The 20,082-nt window shown below is 48.5% G+C and overlaps 1 protein-coding gene and 1 long non-coding RNA gene across 2 annotated transcripts in view; one reads left to right on the top strand and one right to left on the bottom strand.

Moving 5' to 3' along the window:
* The window catches only part of SIN3A (SIN3 transcription regulator family member A), a 70,545-nt gene extending 59,950 nt beyond the window's left edge, over positions 1–10,595 (bottom strand). The window contains exon 1 of the mRNA XM_042941369.1: positions 10,134–10,595. The gene's annotated coding sequence lies outside the window, so the exon portion shown is untranslated. The remainder of the gene's footprint in view (positions 1–10,133) is intronic.
* On the top strand, positions 9,983–11,754 carry LOC122221778. Its single transcript, XR_006203429.1, has 3 exons — positions 9,983–10,043; positions 10,657–10,820; positions 11,006–11,754. It is a non-coding gene; the product is annotated as an uncharacterized LOC122221778 (long non-coding RNA).
* Positions 11,755–20,082: the final 8,328 nt, after the last annotated feature.

The raw sequence follows: 20,082 nt of genomic DNA, 5'->3' as shown, positions 1-20,082 counted from the left end.
ATCAATCCAGAGGTGCCTGGGTGGCTCAGTTGGTTACGCACTGGACTCTTGATTTCAGCTCAGGTTCTCACAGTTCATGAGTTCAAGCCCCACGTTGGGCTCTGCGCTGACAGTGTGGACTCTGCTTGGGATTCCCTTTCTCTCTCTCTCTCTCAAAATAAACAAACATTAAAAAAAAAAAAAAAAAAAGGGCACCTGGGTGGCTCAGTTGGTTAAATGTCTAACTCTCAATTTTGGCTCGGGTCATGATCTCATGGTTCATGAGTCTGAGCCCTGCACTGAGCTCTGCACTGACGGTGCGGAGCCTGCTTGGGATTCTTTTTCCCCTCTCTCTCTCTGCCCCTTCTCCCCACACCTCTCTCTCTTTAAAATAAATTAAAAAAAAAAATTTTAATGCTCGATCCAATGATGTGTTTTCATTTCTATATCCTGTTTCCTTCCAATCACCTCTGTACACCTGCTTTTAGCATGTGTCCACTTACAAGTTAGTTTTGGTGCATGAACATCCTAGAAGAATACACTTGTATACCCTTTAAGCAGACTGAAATAGCTTTGATTCATGTTGAAATGCTGTGTTTCAAAGTCCTTCCTGCTGAACTACCTGGATGAGGACATCATTATTTCTTTTTCCCCCCCTCAAAAATACATTGTACACTCATAAGGTCTTCAGTCTGAGAAAATTCATCATATTGTCATCTAAAGACTACGCAGTTTGCAAACTGGCTCCCAATTTCACCATCATCATCCCAGTCTAGCCTGCTGCTGTCTGCTGGACTGTATCTATCCACTAGCTCCTCCGGTTGCTGCGTAATATCTTCCTCTGTTAGTTTTCCTCTCTTTGCCGTTACAGGGGGGGAAAAAATTCTGGACTACCAAATATATTTACCAAAAGCTTTAAAAAGTTGTAAAATAGTATAAGAAATGGTCGTATATCCTTCACTCAGATTCTCCAAATGCTAACATCTTACAGAATGTTTAAGATGGCATCTCCCAATTCTTGTAGACTTTCTTGATGCTGTAATGCTTCAGGCAGAGCAGTAAGAAAACTGAAGTGTAATAGTGATGATTTATTTTACCACTGCATTATCTTTCTAGGCAATGCTATCAGTCTTCCCTTTTCTTATCATTTTAATCTTTTTTTTTTTAACTTTTAAGGTTTATTTATTTTTGAGAGAGAGAGAGAGAGAACGAGAGGCAGAGAGACACAGAATCCAAAGCAGGCTCCAGGCTCTGAGCTGTTAGCACAGAGCCTGACATGGGGCTCGAACTCAGAGGTCAAGATCATGACCCGAGCTGAAGTCAGAGGCCCAACTGACTGAGCCACCCAGGCGCCCCTTAGTCTTTTTAAGCATAGTTAGGAATATCTGATGAGCAATGATGAAATACTTCCTAAGATGATGTAATACCAAAATGTTTCAAGCTATAGAAAAATGAAGATCATTAAGATCCCATAATATAGGTCGGAATTATAAATGGTAATAGCTAAAATGAGTTTATTACATTAAAAAGAAAGTAAGTAAATTCTGTTTGTTTGCTTATGTTGATGTTTATTCACTTTTGGAGAGAGAGACAGAGCATTAACAGGGAGGGGCAGAGAGAGAGGGAGACACAGAATCTGAAGCAGGTTCCAGGCTCTGAGCTGTCAGCACAAAGCTCAACACAAACCAGGAACCATGAGACCATGACCTGAGCTGAAGCTGGATGCCCAACCAACTGAGCCACCCAGGTGCCCCTCTCTTTCTTCTTTTAAAGACCTATATAATAAAGAATAAAAGTCATGAAATATAAATCTTTACAAGCAGTTAGCACTGCTCAAAAAGAAACTCAAAGGGGCACCTGGGTAGCTACGTTGGTTAAGCATCTGACTTCGGCTCAGGTCATTATCTCATGGTTTGTGAATTCAAGCCCCATGTTGGGCTCTGTGCTGACAGCCCAGAGCCTGGAGCCTGTTTCGGATTCTGTGTCTCCCTCTCTCTCTGCCCCCCCCGCCCCCCCCCCCGCCCACCACTTGCACTCTGTCTCTCTCCCAAATATAAATACATATTTTTAATGTTTTTTTAATGTTTCTTTTATTTTTGAGAGAGAGAGAGAGAGACAGACAGATTCTGTAGGCAAAAAATGACCAGGAAACTTTAGTTCAACTCAAAATGTATTAAAAACTGCATCAATGTTAACTTTTTGATCTAGCTCACCGTATTAGTTTTGTAAGATGCATTAGGGAGATCTGGATGAACCCTACATAACAACTTTTTTTTTTTTTTTAAGTGCTTATTTATTTTTGAGAGAGAGAGAGAATGAGAATGAGCAGGGGAAGGGCAGAGAGAGATGGAGACAGAATCTGAAGCAGAGTCCAGGAGCTGAGCTGTCAGCACAGAGCCCAACGTGGGGCTCAAACTCCAAAGCTGTGACATCATGACCTGAACCAAAGTTGGATACTTAATGGGCTGAGCCACCAAGGCACCCCTATACGACAATTCTTTGTATTACTTTTGCAACTTCTTTTGAAGTCTAAAATTATTTCAAAATAAAAAGTTTAAAAAAATTTAAGCATTAACAGTAGTAGAATATGAAAGAAGGAAATCATCCTGTGTCTCTGTTCTAAAGGACACATTTAGTTTATGTGACAAGTTTTGTATAAATTACCTGAGAATGGTATAAAACAACAGACTGAGTTTAACAGAAGGTAACTAGCTAAAGAAAGCATTGCAGGGGCACCTGGGTGGCTCAACTGGTTAAGTGTCCAACTGTGGCTCAGATCATATTCTCATGGTTCATGGGTTCGGGCCCCACGTCGGGCTCTGTGCTAATAACAGCTTAGAGCCTGTTTCAGATTCTGTGCCTCCCTCTCTCTCTGCCCCTTGTGCTCTCTCTCCTTCTCAAAAACAAATAAACATTAAAAAAAAAAAAAGGAAGCAATGTAAAGCATAGGACTGGAGACAGTTAAAGGGATAAGTAGGGATAGGTAGATGTGTCACTTACCTCATCCTTCCTTTATCCTATTAGCTATAGGTATGCCCCCACAAAAGCACGGGCACATATACACCTTTAACCAGCTTTGTATCCTCCACTGTGCGTAGCATACGGTCTTGTCTATGGCGGAAATCAAATCATTCACTCATTCATTCATGCATGCACCCTCTAATACTGGAGTACATACTATGTGTCAGGTGTTGCTCTAGAGGCTGGGGATATAGCAGTAAACCAAACAAAAATCTCCTCCCTCACAAAATTTATATTTTAGTGGCAGAAAAGACAATATACCAAGTGCTCAGAACACTAGACAGTGGCAAGCACTAAGAAGAAAAAGAAGAGAAGGGTTTTTGAAATTTTACATACAAATGACCAAAGAATACCTCACTGATAAGGTAACTTTTGAGTAAAGGAAGTGAAGACCTAGCCATGTAGAAATCAGCGAGGAAGCATTGTATGTGGAAGGAACAGGAAATGCAAAGACCCTGATGCATACATGTGCTTGATAGTTTCCAAGAACAGCAAAAAGGCTGTGTAACTGGAGCAGAATGGAGGAAAGATAGACTGGTAGCAAATGAATCAGAGAGGTAATGGGCAGTGGGGAGGACAGTAGGTAGGGAGCATATGTATTTGTTCTCAGAGGTCATAAGGACTCGAGCTTAATAATCAGACTGAACTGGGAAGCCATTGGTGGCTTTGAAGCAGAAAAATGACATGGTCTGAGTTAAAAGAAGTTTTAAAGACTCACTTGGGGAGCACCTGTGTGGCTCAGTTGGTTAAGTGTCCAACTCTTCCACTCAGGTCATGATCTCACGGTTCATTATTTCGAGCCCCCAGTCCGACTCTGAGCTGACAGTACGGAGCCTCCTTGGGATATTCTCTCTCTCTCTCTCTCTCTCTCTCTCCCCCTCTCCCCCCCCCCCCCCCCCGCTGCTTACATTCTCTCTCAAAAAAAAAAAAATAAATAAATAAACTTTAAAAAGTAAATAAATAAAAGACTCACTTGGATTGCTGTGCTAAGACCAGACTGAAGAGAGGCAATAACTAAGCAAGAGAGAACAATTAAGGTAACTGAAATAATTCAAGCTAGAGATGTAGTTGCATTCACTGCCATAGTTGGGAGTAGGGTGGTAGTGGTGGTGGCGTTACATGATCAATACAGAGCAAATAGGGGGATTTGTTGAAGACCAGATATGAAAAAGACAGAGAAAGAGAAGTCGCGATGCCTATTAAATATCCAAGAGGAAATATGAAGTGGGCCGCTGGTTATGGTTATCTATAGTACAGGGGAGAGGTCCCCAGTTAAAGAAATTTGGGAGGTACCAGCATGGTTTGGATTTTAGGAAGGTAATTCTCCTTAATTAAGTGCATTCAGATTTCTGCACCAAGTACGACACCCTAAAACCAGGTTGTGGCCCTTAATTAGTTGTGGAACCAAGTTTATTTAGTTGTGGAACCAAATTTATCAAAAACCAAAACAAAAATTCTTGCATTTCACAGCTGCAGATTAGGGATTATGGGCCTGTATATCCTTCAATAGCCCACAAGTCAGCAAGCCTCGCCCTGGAGGACGGAAGAAGTGCCCTCAGCCATGATGCTCTAAGCACAAATAACATGCAGACACACAAGACAGAAAGGCGTGGGTAACAGGAAAGCAAAAGAAGGGAGGGGCAAAAAAGAGAGGTTTGCCTTAGAAACTGCTACTAATAAATGCCTAACTTTGAAGCCAATTGCAACTAAACAGAAGTAGCCTCTAGTTAACAAACTTTAAAATGCAATTAGAGTTCAGTTTGTATACTTTTTATCACCAACTGTGTGCCAATCTTATCCTAGGCACTGAGGCCACCACAAAAAGTTAAGTTCCAGTCTAGATGGACTGTTATTGGCGCAGCTCTCGCTGAGGAAAGCCAGTTGCCCACAAATGTTTAAGAACAAAAACCTCTATGCGCTTGGTTATGAATGCCGATGAATCTCACTAGGTACGTCTTTTGGAGAAAAAGGACCAAAAAGAAAATTACAAAATTAAAGGAAGCCAAGGTTTTTTGGTATTTTTAATGTCTTGTTAAAAGACAAGACAGGTACCTGTTGGGGCACCTGGGTGGCGCAGTCGGTTAAATGCCAACTCTTGATCTTAGCTCAGGTCATGATCTCACAGTTCATGAGTTTGAGCCCCACATTGGGCTCTGTGGTGACAGCACAGCACCTGCTTGGGATTCTGTCCCCGTCTCTCTGCGCCCCTCCTCCGCCTCTCAAAAATAAATAAACATTTAAAAAGAAAAAAAAGACAGGTTAATTTTCTAAAGATAATTAGAATTCATATTTAAAAAGAGGGCCAACTGGGTGGCTCAGTCATTTGAGCATCGATCGGACTCTTGGACCCTTGATTTCGGCTGGGATCATGGTCCCAGGGTCGTGGAACTGAGCTGTGTGCACTGGGCTCCGTGCTGAGTATGGAGCCTGCTTGGGATTCTCTCTCCTTCCCTCTCTCTCTGCCCCTCTCCTCCACTTATGCACACACACTCTCTCTTAAGAAAGAAAGAAAGAAAGAAAGAAAGAAAGAAAGAAAGAAAGAAAGAAAGAAAGAAAGAAAGAAAGAAAGAAAGAAAAAGGAAGGAAGGAAGGAAGGAAGGAAGGAAGGAAGGAAGGAAGGGAGGGAAAAAATATGGCATGAAAACAAAATTCCTTGAAATACTAGAAAAGAATAGACATAATAAATGACAGAATGACAGACTACCCAAGTATGCTGTTGGCTAATCTTATCCTCAACAAAAGACAAACATCCAGAATTATTTACTAAATCTGTAACAAGATAAAAATCCTTAAGACATTACTTCTACTACTCACTTATTGAAGTAGAAACAAGAAGACATGTGAAGGAAAAGTATTAGGAAACAACAGTTGACCATATTAATATATCTTGAGCTTGACAGGGTAGCAGTAACATATGTGCCAAGTCCATAATTTCTTCACTATCATTCTTAAATACCTTCCAAAGCAGCAGAAGCAATCAGGTCTGCAAACCGAAGAGAACAGGATTCACAAACTCTGGAAGAGACTACAATTCATGTGCTGATTTCAACATAATGCCACCCCTTCTAACACCCCCAAAGCACTTTCTGGGAGTACTTTGAGATGTCTAAGGCCATTCATTCAACAACCACTTCAACTGGATCTATGATTTCAGACTTCACCCTCCTGTTGCTCATTCAGTGTCCTCTCTTCCTCCACCCCTAAGGCAGGCTCTCCCTCCTCTGAATTCCTTTCAGCTCTTTGTACTTGACTCTTATGGCACTCAACCTAAACTAATATGTAGTAAAATTTACCATGTGTATATTTGCCTTTCCTTCTAAGAACATAAACTTTTCCGGGACAAACTCTTCCTGTGTCAGCCCAGAGCTGTTTAAGAAGGTGGTCAATAAACAGGTGTTGGCTCTATTTCCCTTTAGAATCTGAGTCCCAATTTTTTCCCTGTTGAGGGAAAAAGCACACTGCTCATTCCTCAAAAAATTAAACACAGAATTACCATATGATCTAGTAATTCCATTTCTGGGTATATATCCAAAAGAATTCAAAGCAGGTACTTGGAGAGATATTTATACTCCCATGTTCATCGCAGCATTATTCACAATAGCCAGTAGGTGGAAACAACCCAAATGTCCACGGACACATGAATAAAACAAAAGATACATACATGTAATGGAATATTACACACCATTAAAAAGGAAAGTAAGTCTGACACATGCTGCAACATGAATGAACCCTGAAGACATCATTCTAAGTTAAATAAGCCAGACACAAAAGGACAAATATGGCATGATTCCACTTACATAAGATACCGAGAGAAGTCAAACACACAGGTTGTTGCTAGGGGCTGGGTAGAGATTTAAAGGGCCTGTTGTTTAATGGGTAGAGTTTCAGTTTGGAAAGATGAAAAAGTTCTGGAGACAGATGGTGGCAATGGCTGCACAACAAAGCGAGTGTACTGAATGCCACTGAATTGTACACTTAAAAATAGTTAAAATGGGGGCACCTGGGTGGCTCAGTTGTTCGAGCGTCTGACTTCGGCTCAGGTCATGTTCTCACAGGTCATCAGTTCGAGCCCCACACAGGGCTCACTGCTGTCAGTGCAGAGCCCACTTCAGATCTTTGTCCCTCCCCGCTTCTGCCCCTCTCCCAATTGTGCTCTCTCAAAAATAAATATTTAAAAAAAGTAAAATAAATAAATAATAATGGTTAAAATGGTAAGTTTTGTTATATATATTTTACCACAATTGTTTTTAAAAGCACACTGCTCCTTCTGTTTACTATCCTTAGATGAGACACAGAGTTAAGAACATGGACTCTGGAACCAGAACACCAGGATTCACACCCTAGTGTAGCTACTTACTCTCTGTGTCACTGTTTCTGGATCTTTAAAACATGGATTTCATAGTACCCACTAGACAGGGTTATGAAGAGTAAGTGGATTAATAAATGAACAGTACCCAACTCCGCACCTGGGACATAATAAGGGCTCAATAAATGAAAGTTATAACTCAAGGAGACAGAAGATATAGTTTTAAAAAGCATGTTAACTTTCATTTTTAGAAGAATCGACAGAAAGTAAAGCTTAACAAACTCTTAATAATGGCATTATTCAGAAGAGTGAGAAAGCCTTTTAAAGCACTTCACTAGATTACTGAACGCCATGGACATAATCTTTTAATTCCGACTAAAATTCACAGCCATTAACATCTGCTTTGCAAAGATCTCCAGTTATCGTTTGCGCTGAAGATGTCAACAGGACTATGTTTTGCCAGGAATCTCATCAAATTACGACATACCTCTTTCCTTAAAAAAAAAGAAAAAAAAAATCTTACTCTTTAGGTGAAATCTTCTTAATTACAAAATGCCAACAATCTATCTGGGGTCTTTAACTCTGGCAAACCTATAGGGTGTGGAGATTATATACACACACACACACACACACACACACACACACACACATATATCTCAGATATTTGAAGAGATAAGAAGCATTTACGAAAACTTTCCTAACATACATAGTATACCCAGGTTCTTACTTGAATCCTTACAGTCATCGTGGGACTTCTGATCCTGGTGCACCAACAGACAACATATTCTTTAAAGGCATGAATTAGGTCTCCCATGTTTCCCAACAGACAACATCACAAATGGTGGAAACAACTATGTTGACCAAACCTTCCTCCATGGTAAATTCTCCACTGCCTTCCATATCTTTGTCAGTTTATGCACCAGAAAAAAACACCCAGGTTTTTTTGTCTCCACAGCAATTCTAATACAGTCACCATTACTCAAATGGAAAAGCTACCTTTGCCATTGCTACTGCCTTAACAGATATTGAGACTCTCTTCACATGCGTATAGCACAGGGCCAAGCTCTCAGCCCCAAATGAGCAAAGCACAAATCCAAAGTTTAACTTCAATTCAGATTATCAGCCAGAGGGCTTGCTCAGATATTAGTCCATAAATACATATTCCTTCCATTTTTATTTTCTCATGAAAAATATAAAAAATACGTAAGTAATTTCTCTTAAGAAAAGAGAATGTACCAAGTCAGAGCAAAAACTTAATGTAAAATTAAAATAGTTCATTAAAAATGAAATGCCCTAGGGCAACTCCCCAATACAGGTCGGAGAGCACTGCTACCAAAGTCACATACACAAAGCTACACTAGTCCTCGACTACACCCTCTCTGTAATAAAACAGGGCAAGAGCACTGTATTTTATAGAATATAAACAGAAAGTGATCTAGATGTTCTAACAGAATTGCATTAAAACCAGAAGAGATTTTTTAAGAACACCTATAGTTACCTAAATTGCAACTTATTTCTTTGTGAAATTAAGTTTACATAGCAGAACCATCTGTACAATGAAAACATTCAAAAATGCAAGAATCGAAGAAATCAGAGTATTTTATTCAGTCTGAGGGTTTTTTAAGATTACTATCTTTTATAAACAGGTCATTTTAAATAGTAAAATGTAAACCCAACCCTCCCTTTTCTAAATTTCAGCCTTGTTAAGACTTCTGGCTAACTCGGTTTGAAGTCCTAAGGCACCTAAACAGTGGCCAAGTCTAACTACCCACCACCCTATTGGCTCCAAGGAAACCCCGCCCCGTACAGCCACAGTAACTGAACATTCAAGGGAACTCCCAAGAAAGGTTGTCCCCGGCCACATTTCTAGTCTCTGCTAACTCTCCGCCCCTCCCCCCACCATCACCGCTGAGGAAGCACGGTCACAGCAAGAGCAGCCACTCCACCGCAGACTCCAACGAAAGGACCTTGAGCACCGCGCCCCAATAATTACAATCTGGGGGGAGTGGCGGTGACCATGCTCCCACCCTCCAAGGCTGCATGATGCCATCTATGCTGCATGGAACTAAGCAGAGACAACAGCTCTGGCACAGGCCCTTCTGCCCTAGGCAAAAGGCATGGCCGAGCCACAAGAGTAAGTCCTGACACCTCCGCAGCTCAGAGTCGGCGGGAGCCCCTCCCACCCCACGGAGACGTAGGGCGGGGCAAATCTGGGCGCCGCGACTCCCAGCCCGACCGGACAGCGGGCTTTCCCGAACCCCGCCTCATTTGCCAAGGAGGCGGAAACCGGGGGGAGGGGGAGACGGCCAGGAGGAGTGGCATCACGGCTCTGTACGGCCCCTCCGGCCAACCGGATCCCGAGAAGGCGGAGGAAAGCGGACTTCACGCCCCTCCCTGCCGCGCCCCGAAGCCACACGCGGGAGACCCCTTGCCCGTCCCCCAACCCCAGCAAGCCAGAGCGCGGCTGCCCAGCCGAGGCCCCGCCCACCTCGGGAGGACAGGCGGGGTGGTCGACCGCAAACAGCACTTAGCCAGGGCCGGCCCCGCCCCTTTCTCCACAATCGCACGCGCGCGCCTGCCCCGCCCCTGAGCGGCGGCGCGAGAGCCCGCCCCCTCCGCGCGCACCGGGACTACGCTCTCCTCCCCCTCCCGCACGAAGATCTACCCCGCTCCGCCCCCCACCCCCCTCACACATCCACACACCTCCCGCCCGCCTGCTCTACGGGAAGCCGAGGAGGTCAGCCCCCCCCTAAAAATACACACCCTCGAGTCCGGTGTTACCCGCCACTAGGCTCCCCGCCCCGACCCCGGCCCGGCGTGCTCTCACCGCAAAGCTGCTTCGGCCGCTCCTCACTGCGTGTCCCTCTCGGCGTGAGCCTTGGGCTCAGCAGGGAGGCCCCGAGAACGGAGCAGGGCACAGGCCCGCCGAAGCGGACTGGCAGCCTCCTCTCCGCTAACGAAACGGTCACAGGCCCCGGTGCCCAGACTGGGAAGGAGGGAGGGAGGGAGGGAGGGAAACTCCGAGGGGGGAAGGGGAGGGGGGGAAAGATGGAGAAACCGTCTCCGCCGCCTCTACCGCCGCGGCCGCTTCTCTGTTACCCGGGAAATCCCGCCCACTCCCCCGGCCCGCCCCGCAGAGGGAAGACTCAACTTCGCTCCACCACAGGCCGCATTATCCGCCCGTCAAAGACTTAACCAATCCCAGCACCCTGCTTGCCGGCTGCCCGCCCCTTCCCCCTCTGCTGGGTGTGGGGGGGGAGCCGCTCACCTTCTCCACGCCCCTATTGGCGGGGAGCTTCCCTAACTCAACCCCGCCTATTGGAGACGAATTGCTGAATCCCACCCCCAAGCCTCAACACTATTGGAGGAAGCAGGGGAGCTCTTCACGTCTCATTGGAGGACTCCACACATCCCGCCCCGTGCGGGCTCAGCCACAGGCCCAACAAGTCGGCTCCCGCCCTCGCCGGTCATCGCATTGGAAGGCTACCCCTCGCTCTCTCGCTGCCCCAGGAAGGTAAGTAACCGATGTGGGGTAAAATGTCCGTAAGTGAGACAGGCCCCGCCCCCAGCTATCCGATTGGATATCTCGGCGCCGGTAGCAGCCTCCATTGGCCAGGACGTCCGTCTAGGAAGGAGTTGACTCCGCCCCGCGCTAGGAGGCTGAACCTTAGCAGTCCTTTTGTGGAATGTTTACACTAGAGACTGAAGTGCAGAGAGTTCCAGGGCCCGAAACAGGAGGGGGCGCGGAGCTCAGCGGCCGGGATCCCATGCCCTGGGACTTGAAAGGGAGAGGCAGCAGCACTACCACCGTGGAGGACCCCCTTACCAAAAAAAAAAAAAAAAAAGAGAGAGAAAGAAAGAACCTCATCGTATCGAATTCTTTCTTTACAATTTACATTTCCGCACGCTGCCTCCTTGTAAACACAAATATCCGGAGCAACCGGATCCGTACAGCTTTCAGTTAGTACAGAATTAAGCGCTGGAGACCAAAGCCAAAAAATCGCCCCAGTGGTTGCCAGCCCGCAGTTGGGGTGGCTGCACACTTCTAACACCGACAATCCCTAAACTTCAGTATGCAGTTCTAAGAGGGCGGGGATAATCAAAATGAAGGCAGGGCCCTAACAGCCACCGCCCTGGCAAGCCTCCGGAAGGCGGAGCGTGAGGTGTAAGGCATTTGCGATCTCCGGGGTAGATCTTGTAGGCACATTCGGACTCGAACTGAAGGAGACCAAACAGCCCACGACATAAATGAACCTTCACTCCACACTTCATAGAAAGAATAAAAATTCCAGAGTTAGTGACAAAAGATAAGAACGACTGTTCACCTTACTCCTTTGGCCAACGAGGATTAATGGAAGTTCCTAGGCCGTCTCTGTGTACATTATAATGCTTCAAACACAAGGTGCTTGCAACGTCTAACTTGCTTTTATTTATTTTACCAAAATCGGGCGGAGAACGGTCGCTGGACCTGCTTTGGGGGGCGCTCAAGGAGCGCCAGGAAAGGAGGGGGCGGGACTAGAGTTTTCCCGCTCTCTAGCAAAAAAGGCTACTCCCCCAAGAGAGCCGTGTCAGTCCCCAAGTGGCAGGCCCCTGGGAACCCATTCCCAGGTCCTATCTTGTCCTCCCTCCGCAACCCAGTGGAGATGGCAAAGAAACCATCGCTGGCAACAGGTGGGCCTGACTCCAAGGATGGCTTCGAATCGCAAGGACAAGGCAGTAAACTGGGAACTCCATGAGTAACTAACAGATGAGATCCAAGCCCTGTAGCAGGTCGGAGCTCTAAAAACAAGTCACACCAACTGAAGCGACCCTCGGGCCAAACCTCTAGGAGGTTAGGAAGAAGCGGCACTTTTACAGAACTTTCGAGGGTTACCTTTCACTCTACGGCCGTCCCCTGCTCCTTGGAACTGGGTGCCACACGACGCTCCCATCTGCACCTCAAGAACCACTTCGAATCTAAGGAGGATTGGGCCACCCCCGACTTCTTTGTCAACAGGAGATGAACCGCCCTGGATCTTGCCTAAAGGCATCCAGGCCAATCTTAGGTTGCTCAGAGTTTTACATAAAGCCAACTAAGGACAGGCTGCCAGTGTCCGCGGCGTTCTCAAGCTTAAGCTCAGAGCGATCTCCGGGAAATCAAGAGGCGCGGGAATAGCCAAGCCGCAGGGTCAGAACTTAGTATTTGGCCAGGAAGGCCAGATCCTACCCCTCTTTCTAGCCTCTGCTGAACCCCTGGAGCCGGGGCCCTCCAAATCCACTCATGCTGTCAAACCAACTTCATCGCAAAGCTACCAGATCTCCAGCTTTAGAGAAATCATTGTGTGCCTTCTCCGCCCTCCTCACCCCCCCCCCCCCCCCCGCCCCTTGCCAAGGACTCCAAACCCGGGACTTCCGGGCGGGAGGACAGTTCGAAGGAGCAAGGCGGGACTCACACATGTGCCGAGCGCGCACACAGGCTAGGGGAGGGGGCGGAGAACAGAGGGTGGACTTCCCCCCTCTCCTAGCTCACCCTGCCGGAGGGGGCGGGACTATCCGTCTCACCAATCAGGAGTGGGGGTGGGACCTTGCGCCTCACGTAAGCCGCAGGAATCCTCCCTCCGCCCTTCACGGAAAAAAATCCTAGCAACTTAAACTCCAGCCCGGCCTCCGATAGGCGGAGCTCAAGAGAATGTCATCCAGTCGAGAACCGAGAAGGCAAAAAGGGAGTCTCGCCCAGCCAGTGGAAGACAAGAGAAGGCGGGCCCTCTGGAGGAGCCCGAGGTGGGTGGAAGAGAGAGGGAAAGGCCCCGCCCCTCAGCTCCCCTCCAGGCGGGTTGCACAAGCGGCGGCTGGAGTAGATAGTAAACAGGCTAGGCCAAGGAGTGGAGGCAGGGGCAGCCCGGCGCTCCGTGGGCTCGGGCCCCGGCACCTCCTCTCCCGGCTGCGCCCCGCCCGACCCCGGCGGTTAGCGCCGGCGCCCCGCCTTCCAGCCCGCGGCCGCCATCCCGGCTGACAGGCGCGCCCCCCGCGCCCCTCCCCGCCCGCTGATGCATTTCCTTTTCCCGATTCCGAGCGTGGAGACTGTTTTCCCAGTTTCCGACCTTCACTGCCCCTTTCAGGCCACCCCCTCGTGGGCGCGCTCACACGCCCGCGCCCCCGCCCCCGCACCATCCGCGGGCGAGCGGCACGGCCGGGGGAGGGGAAGGGAGCCGCCACCGCCTTGGGGTGGGCGGGGAAGGAGGCAGCTCCATGTTTGCAAGGGGATCAGCTGGGGCCGCGGGTCGAAGCCGCCGCCGAGTTCCTGGAGGTTTTCCACACCCCCGGGCCGAGTTCCGCGCGGGCTCGCGGCCTGGTGGGTTCCGGCGCCGAATGCTGGCTCTACTGCCACGGCCCGGGAGTTCGGAGAACACAGACCGACACGCGAGGCTAGTGCCCAGGCGCCAGGGGCTCTTTCCGGTGGCCTCCTCCCCCGGCCGCCCCTCCCGCAAGTCCGGCGTTGCCCCCGCCCCCAGAGTCCATAACAACCGCGGCCCACGGCGCCCGCGCCTTTCCGAATCGCGCCCACCGCCCCCTCCTACAAGTTTGCGGACCGAAACAAAACCCTCCCCGCGGCTGCCGCCCTCGCCCAGCATGGTTAGCGGGGAAAGCCGCGGGCTCCGGCTCGCTCGCTAACTCCAGCTCTCGACCAACTCCCGGCGCCGCGGGCTCAGTGGGCCTGGCCCGCCGGGCTCAGGCCGCCGCCCCCTGCCGAGCCCGCGCGCCGCAGCCCGGGCTCAGTTCCCATCGGTGTACGGAATATCCCCTATTTTCTTCTTTACAATATGTTTTTTTAAGGCATTCCAGGAGCGAGGTGGGGGGAAATCTCCCCCTGCCCGCCCCTTTACCCAGTCCGCCGCCGAAACCTACCGAAACCGACTGCTCGGTGAAATAAACTAGGCAGCACGGCCGGCGCACTGGCGACCCCAGGCCTGGCCGACCCCCTCCCCACGAATCCGGCCCGGCTTGGAAACACACACACTGGTGAGCGGGCGGCGCCAAGAGCTCTCCTTCCTGGCCTGCCCCGAGCCTCCCTCGGCCGCCGGACTCCGAACCTCCCCTAGCTCCGTCCCGGGGCCCGCGGCGCCCGCACCGTGGCGGACCGGCCAGAGCGACAGGCCAACGAGCTAGCCCCCCAAACGCCTGAGATTGGGGAGACCAAATTAAAAGCAGCTGTTTAACATACCTTCCGAGCCAGGCGAGGAGTCCTGAATGGGGGGGAACGCCCCCCACGGGCCATTGGCTCCCCAGCACTAGCGTCAGTCAGCCTGGGCACGCCTCCTCCCCTCGCTCCACCTCTTCCCCTTCATTGAACGCTCCCTCCCTCCAAAAACACATAAATAAATAAATTAAACTACCCGCGAGTGCGAAGCGCATCCGTGGCAGAGACCCCTATCTCTCCGGTACCGCCACTTCGAGTTTGAGACCCTAGGACTGGAAGGGGACCTGAGACTCAGAGATCCGCAGGGTGGACTAGGAGGAGGAGCTAGCGGAGCTACCCGGCCCCACTTCCTTCACACTCACACCCCATTTGGAGCTGGGTAGGGGGAGGTTGGTAGGGACACCCTAGCGACTGGCTGGAAGGTCCCCCGACTCCCCTGGCTGTGCAACCTAACCTTGTCCGGCCCATTCTGTTAGGCGGCTGCCTAAAAATGAATGGTGTAAGCAGGAAGTCCGGCGTTCAGGCAACAGGCGCTTCTCTGAGCACCTACCGTGGGCGAGGCAGACACATTCATACTGCATCTGCTTCTGAGTGCAATTACAGAGGCTGGATGAGATGCTCACTCTACACCCTTCAAGAGTAGACCTAGGCTACTAGGTTGATGCTATGGCAAGAGCTAAGTAAGGCAAGGCAAGGCAGAAATGTATGTATAAATAGACATTTATAAGAACTCAGAGCAGAGAGATTGATCCAGTTGAGGAAAACTGGGACAGTCTTCATGGAGGAGATGGCACTCACGTAGGGTCTTAGCGCTTTCATCAGGCAGAAGTGAAGGGGCAGGTAATTTTCAGCAAAGGGCAAAAAGGGCATTATTAAGGATCTTTGAGTGTGGCTGTAGTTGTGAAAATCATGGTTGGAAAGATGGAAGCAAACAGCAGAAGACTTTAATACCTGGTTAAAATTCTTAGACTTGCACAACACAATGTCCAAGCAGCACAGTCCCAGACTGTAGGCCCAGAACTATGGTTTAAGATGGTCACCATCCCAGTAGCTAGACAGGGGCTGAGAATAGTTGAGTGAGAGGTGCCTGTAGGCAGTGAAGGCAGAGCACAAAGGCTGTCATTAATACTGGGTTTGGAGACCAGAGGTACATCTTCTGGTGGGATGCATAGGTGATGGAGCCAAAGGAAAATTGCTTTTCTCTCTCCCAGCCACCCAGTGCAGAAAGCTTTGCCTACTTTCAGTAGCCCTCAAGTCAAAAGCTCTGACTCGGATCCTTCCCTGAATCATTTGCAGTGTTTGTCCTAACTTTCAACCAGAAGTTGCTCAACAGAGCTGAGCCTGGGGTCAGAGCACACAGAGTGAGCAAGAAAGACCTGTTGACTGAGGCATCAAGGAAAGGAAGTTAGTGTGGCCGATGTGGGGTGTGCAGAATGTGAAGGGGTTAGAGTCCTGTGGGCAGAGTGGGGCCTGATGCCAGTTAGGCTGCCCAATAACTCAGGTGAGCTATAACGAGGACTTGACCAGAGCAGTGGCAATAGGAAGCAAAAAGAATAAAAAAGGAGAGGTGTATTTGAGAGAGATTCAAGGGGCCTGAGTGGCTAATTCAATATGGGTGATGGTGATGGTGAGGGTGAGTTAGTGGTCTGGTGTGTGAAGAGGTGGGAGAGTTTGAGGCTAACGGTTGGGTAATCTGGGTTCTAGGCTTTGCCTGGCCAGTGACTGGTTATATGTCTTTAGGCAAGTACTTCTTCCCCTTTGGGGCTGTTTCCCTCCTGTGAAATGGGGATGGAAATTGAAGTAGAAAGGCCCAAAGGACTCTTCCTCCACTCAGGGTCCATAGGGAAGGGTGTTTTCTGATGGGAGGGAAGCTTGCCACTAAGGGGAGAGGACAGATGGGAAGAAATACTGATTTGGAAAGGGCAGTGGTCATCCCAGGTGAAGTGGGGACTAGAATTTGGGAGGTAACTTGGTTGATGAGATCACTGAAGGAAAGGGCGTGGAGGCTGGAAGGCCAGGACGTGAGGACTGTGTATTCAGTGGGAGGCCTAGCACCTGGCAGGGCCATGGAGGTTGAGGTTCCTTCTCAGACTGGGGGTTCCCTAGGGTGAGAACCAAGTTTTCCTAATTCAGAACAGAGACCCCCTGATGCCTGGAGCCCCATCTCAGATTTCTATTCTATTTCCCAAGAGGTTCCACCCTAGATGAAGGCATAACAGTTACTGTGTGAATGCATCTGTAGACACAGATGAGGCAGAGTGGTAGAGCTGAAATAACATTAGTCTGGAAGTTGAGTCACGTGGTTCTCAGTCTCTTATTATCTGTGGGTTAGCCCCCTGTCCTGCACAAGAGTGTAACAGCAATCCTTGCGCGGTTATGAAGATCAAGTGTGGTGATAAAATGTGCTTTAATACACCTAGTAAAGTTTTGAGCTTCTGTGGAGGCCAAAGGCCCAAGTATTTGTCTGTAAGCTGAAACAGCAAGTGGTATTCTGTGGATGAAGCTACTTATGAACATTTGCAACCACAGTAGTTACTCCCACTCAGAGAAACAGATGTTGCTGACACTCCCTGCCCTCCTTGGTACACCAGACGGGTGGCAGTCGCCTCCGAACAGATCTCTCTAGACAAAGCTCCATGAGGGTAGCCACTCTATCCGATTCACCTCTGAGCCTCCAGTGTCCACAGCAATCAGGCATAGGAGACCCCCTTAGAAGGAGTACAGGGATTATTGTTTCTGACTCAGTACGCTGATGCCTACATAGGAGAGCCAGTCCCAGACTCTTTGGGAAAGTGAGTATTTGATTTGGTGACATTGGCCCACCAGCTAAATTAAAGGTTACATCCACCCCCACCCCACCCCCACTCTATCAGGACAAAACAGTGAATGGATACGGATGAGGGCCTTCCTTGGAGAAGTCACATTGGGAAGCCAGGTTCTGATTCCCAGGAGGCCTCTTTTGTGTGAGTTAGGGATTATTATCGTAATTATATTTGAGTAAACTGAGGCTCAGAGCAGTAGTAGAATGACTAGTCCAAGTTGAGTCTGTCTGGGCCCAAAGCCTGAGCTTTGTCCACTCCCCCATGTGCTGTCTCTATACACACTAGGGCCCATGATTCACATTGGAACCTTCTGGAGAAAAACAGCCTCCTTCTTGCTGTTCCACCCACCTTACCTCCCTAATTCCAAGAGCATTTTGTCCCCAGATAGTTCTAAATGATTTCTGGCCCTTTCCAAAAAAAAAGTTATCCTCAGAGAAGGAAGATAGTTCTCCCAACCACATACATACGTGCGTCCTTAACTCACACCACTGCTCAAAACCGTCACACCCACTGACATCCTGTCTCACGGGCATCACGCGTGTGTGTGCGCAAGCGCGTGCACACACACGCACCCTCATTCACAAAAAGGACTCATTTAGTTCTTTAGGGTGGTAGGTGGTGATTGAGACATTTAGGGCCTGCACTTCAGTGACTCTGCCAAAAAAAATGTCAGTGCCAGTGCCCTGCTGACAAGCTCTGCTAGCTATAGAAGACCACTGCCAGTTTGGGAATATCCAGATGAGGGGCGTCTGAGACTTGCTCTCCACTCCCAACCCAAACTGCCATGTAGGCTCAAGGGGAAAAAGCTCAAACTATAGGTCAGAATCTCAGTTTAGCCACTTCCTAGCTGGAAGTCTTTTACAAGTTATTTATCTTCTCAATTTCCTTATCTGCAAACTAAGAATAAGAATACCTACTTCAGTGGGCTGTGAGATTAAAAATAAAATATGCCTGGGGCACCTGGCTGAACACGGGAATCTTGATCTTGAGGTTGTGAGTTCAAGCCCTACATTGGGCAGAGAGATTACTTACTAAATAAATAAATAAATAAATAAATAAATAAATAAATATTTAGTCAAGACTGCACAGACTTTTTTCCCCCTCTGTCTCCTCACTCCTCCCTCTTCTCTTGGCCATTCATGTGCAAAGTTCCTGGTGCAGCAGTCTGAGGGAAGAGCCCAGGACTGGCCTAAAGGAGCCCACAATCCCATTGTGTGAAGAAACTATTTCCCTGGCAGTCAACTGGCTTAGGTTGAACATATTCCATATTCCTGATTTCTGGGTAGTTTGGAGGCTTGGAATTTTTTAGTGGGTTTTAAGATTGCTACTCACTGCCTTTCACTGAGCATTAATATACCTTTCTGGATCATTTCCAGCCCAAATCTAGGAAGTAAGTACAACCTGACTTTACATTTTCTCCCTCTTAACTTTATTTTTTAAGTTTATTTATTTATTTTGAGGGGGGAGGGGCAGAGAGAGGGAGAGAGAAAATCCTAAGCAGGCTCTCTGTTCTGCCAGCACAGAGCCCAACGCGGGCCCTATGCGGGCCTCGATCTCATGAACCATGAGGTTGTGGCCTGAGCTGAAACCAAGAGTCAGAAGCTTAACTGCTTGAGCCACCCAGGCCCCCTGGCTTTCCATTTTCAAAATGTTTTCTTTTGTATGTCATTTGTTTGGTGATTTTATTTTATTTTTTAAAGTAGCAGTTTCCGGGGTGCCTGGGTATCTCAGTCGGTTGAGCGTCTGACTTTGGCTCAGGTCCTATCTCACAGTTGACGAGTTCGAGCCCTGCGTCGGGCTCTGTGCTGACAGCTCAGAGCCTGAAGCCTGCTTTTGATTCCATGTCTGCCTCTCCCCCGCTCATGCTGTCTCAAAAATAAAGATAAACATTAAAAAAAAAATTAAAGTAGCAGTTTCCTCCTTTGTTTGAATAGTCTTATTCAGAGCCCTAATATGTAAGAGACAAATGTGGTCCTTGCTTTGGTTGGAGACAGCCTGAAAACCAGTCTCTACTCTCACCTTCCATACACACCGCCTCTCCATCAGTACCTGGCCAGAGAACACCACCCGTGCACCTACATTTCTGATTCCTGTACATTCATCCTAACCACTCCCTAACTGACCAGGTTGTGAGAATACAGCCTGGCCATGTCCTCTGTTACTTCAGTCTATTAATCAGAATCTTTCACAAGCTTTTCATCCTCTCCTTAATGTTGGGGACTCCAAATATCTCTCCTCTCTTCTTGCTCGCCTCCTTCTCTGTTCTCACCCACTTCCTTGGCCTCTAACATTTTTTTTTTTTTTATTTGAGAGAGCATGAGTAGGGGAGAGGGGGAGGGAGAGAGAGAGAGAGAGGGAGAGAGTCTCAAGCAGGCTCCATGCTCACCATGGAGCCTGACACAGGGCTCAATGCAAGGCTTGATCCCATGACTCTGAGATCATGACCTGAGCCGAAATCAAGAGTTGAATGCTCGACTGACTGAGCCACCCAGGCGCCCCAAGGCCTCTAGCTTTTATCTCGACTAAGTCCCCAATTGGCATCTCCAGCCTAACATCTCTCCTGAACGTCAGTCAGACTCCATTAGTCCATTGGCTGATGACCAAAGAATAGGTATTCATTCAAGGTCAAGGAAGCAACAGACCCCTCAGGATGAAATGGCTGACCTAGGCTCAACTGAGCACCTGGTCAGTTTTGAAGCTTTAGACAAGTACATTAGCTTAGAGAAATAGCCACGTTCTGATGTGGGGCTAGGGGTGGAAGGAAGTGAGCCTGGAGT

This window comes from Panthera leo, chromosome B3, assembly GCF_018350215.1.
Source record: "Panthera leo isolate Ple1 chromosome B3, P.leo_Ple1_pat1.1, whole genome shotgun sequence".
Lineage (NCBI taxonomy): Eukaryota > Metazoa > Chordata > Mammalia > Carnivora > Felidae > Panthera > Panthera leo.
The sequence above is the reverse complement of the archived record's forward strand: the minus strand, read 5'-3'. Positions and strand labels throughout refer to the sequence as shown.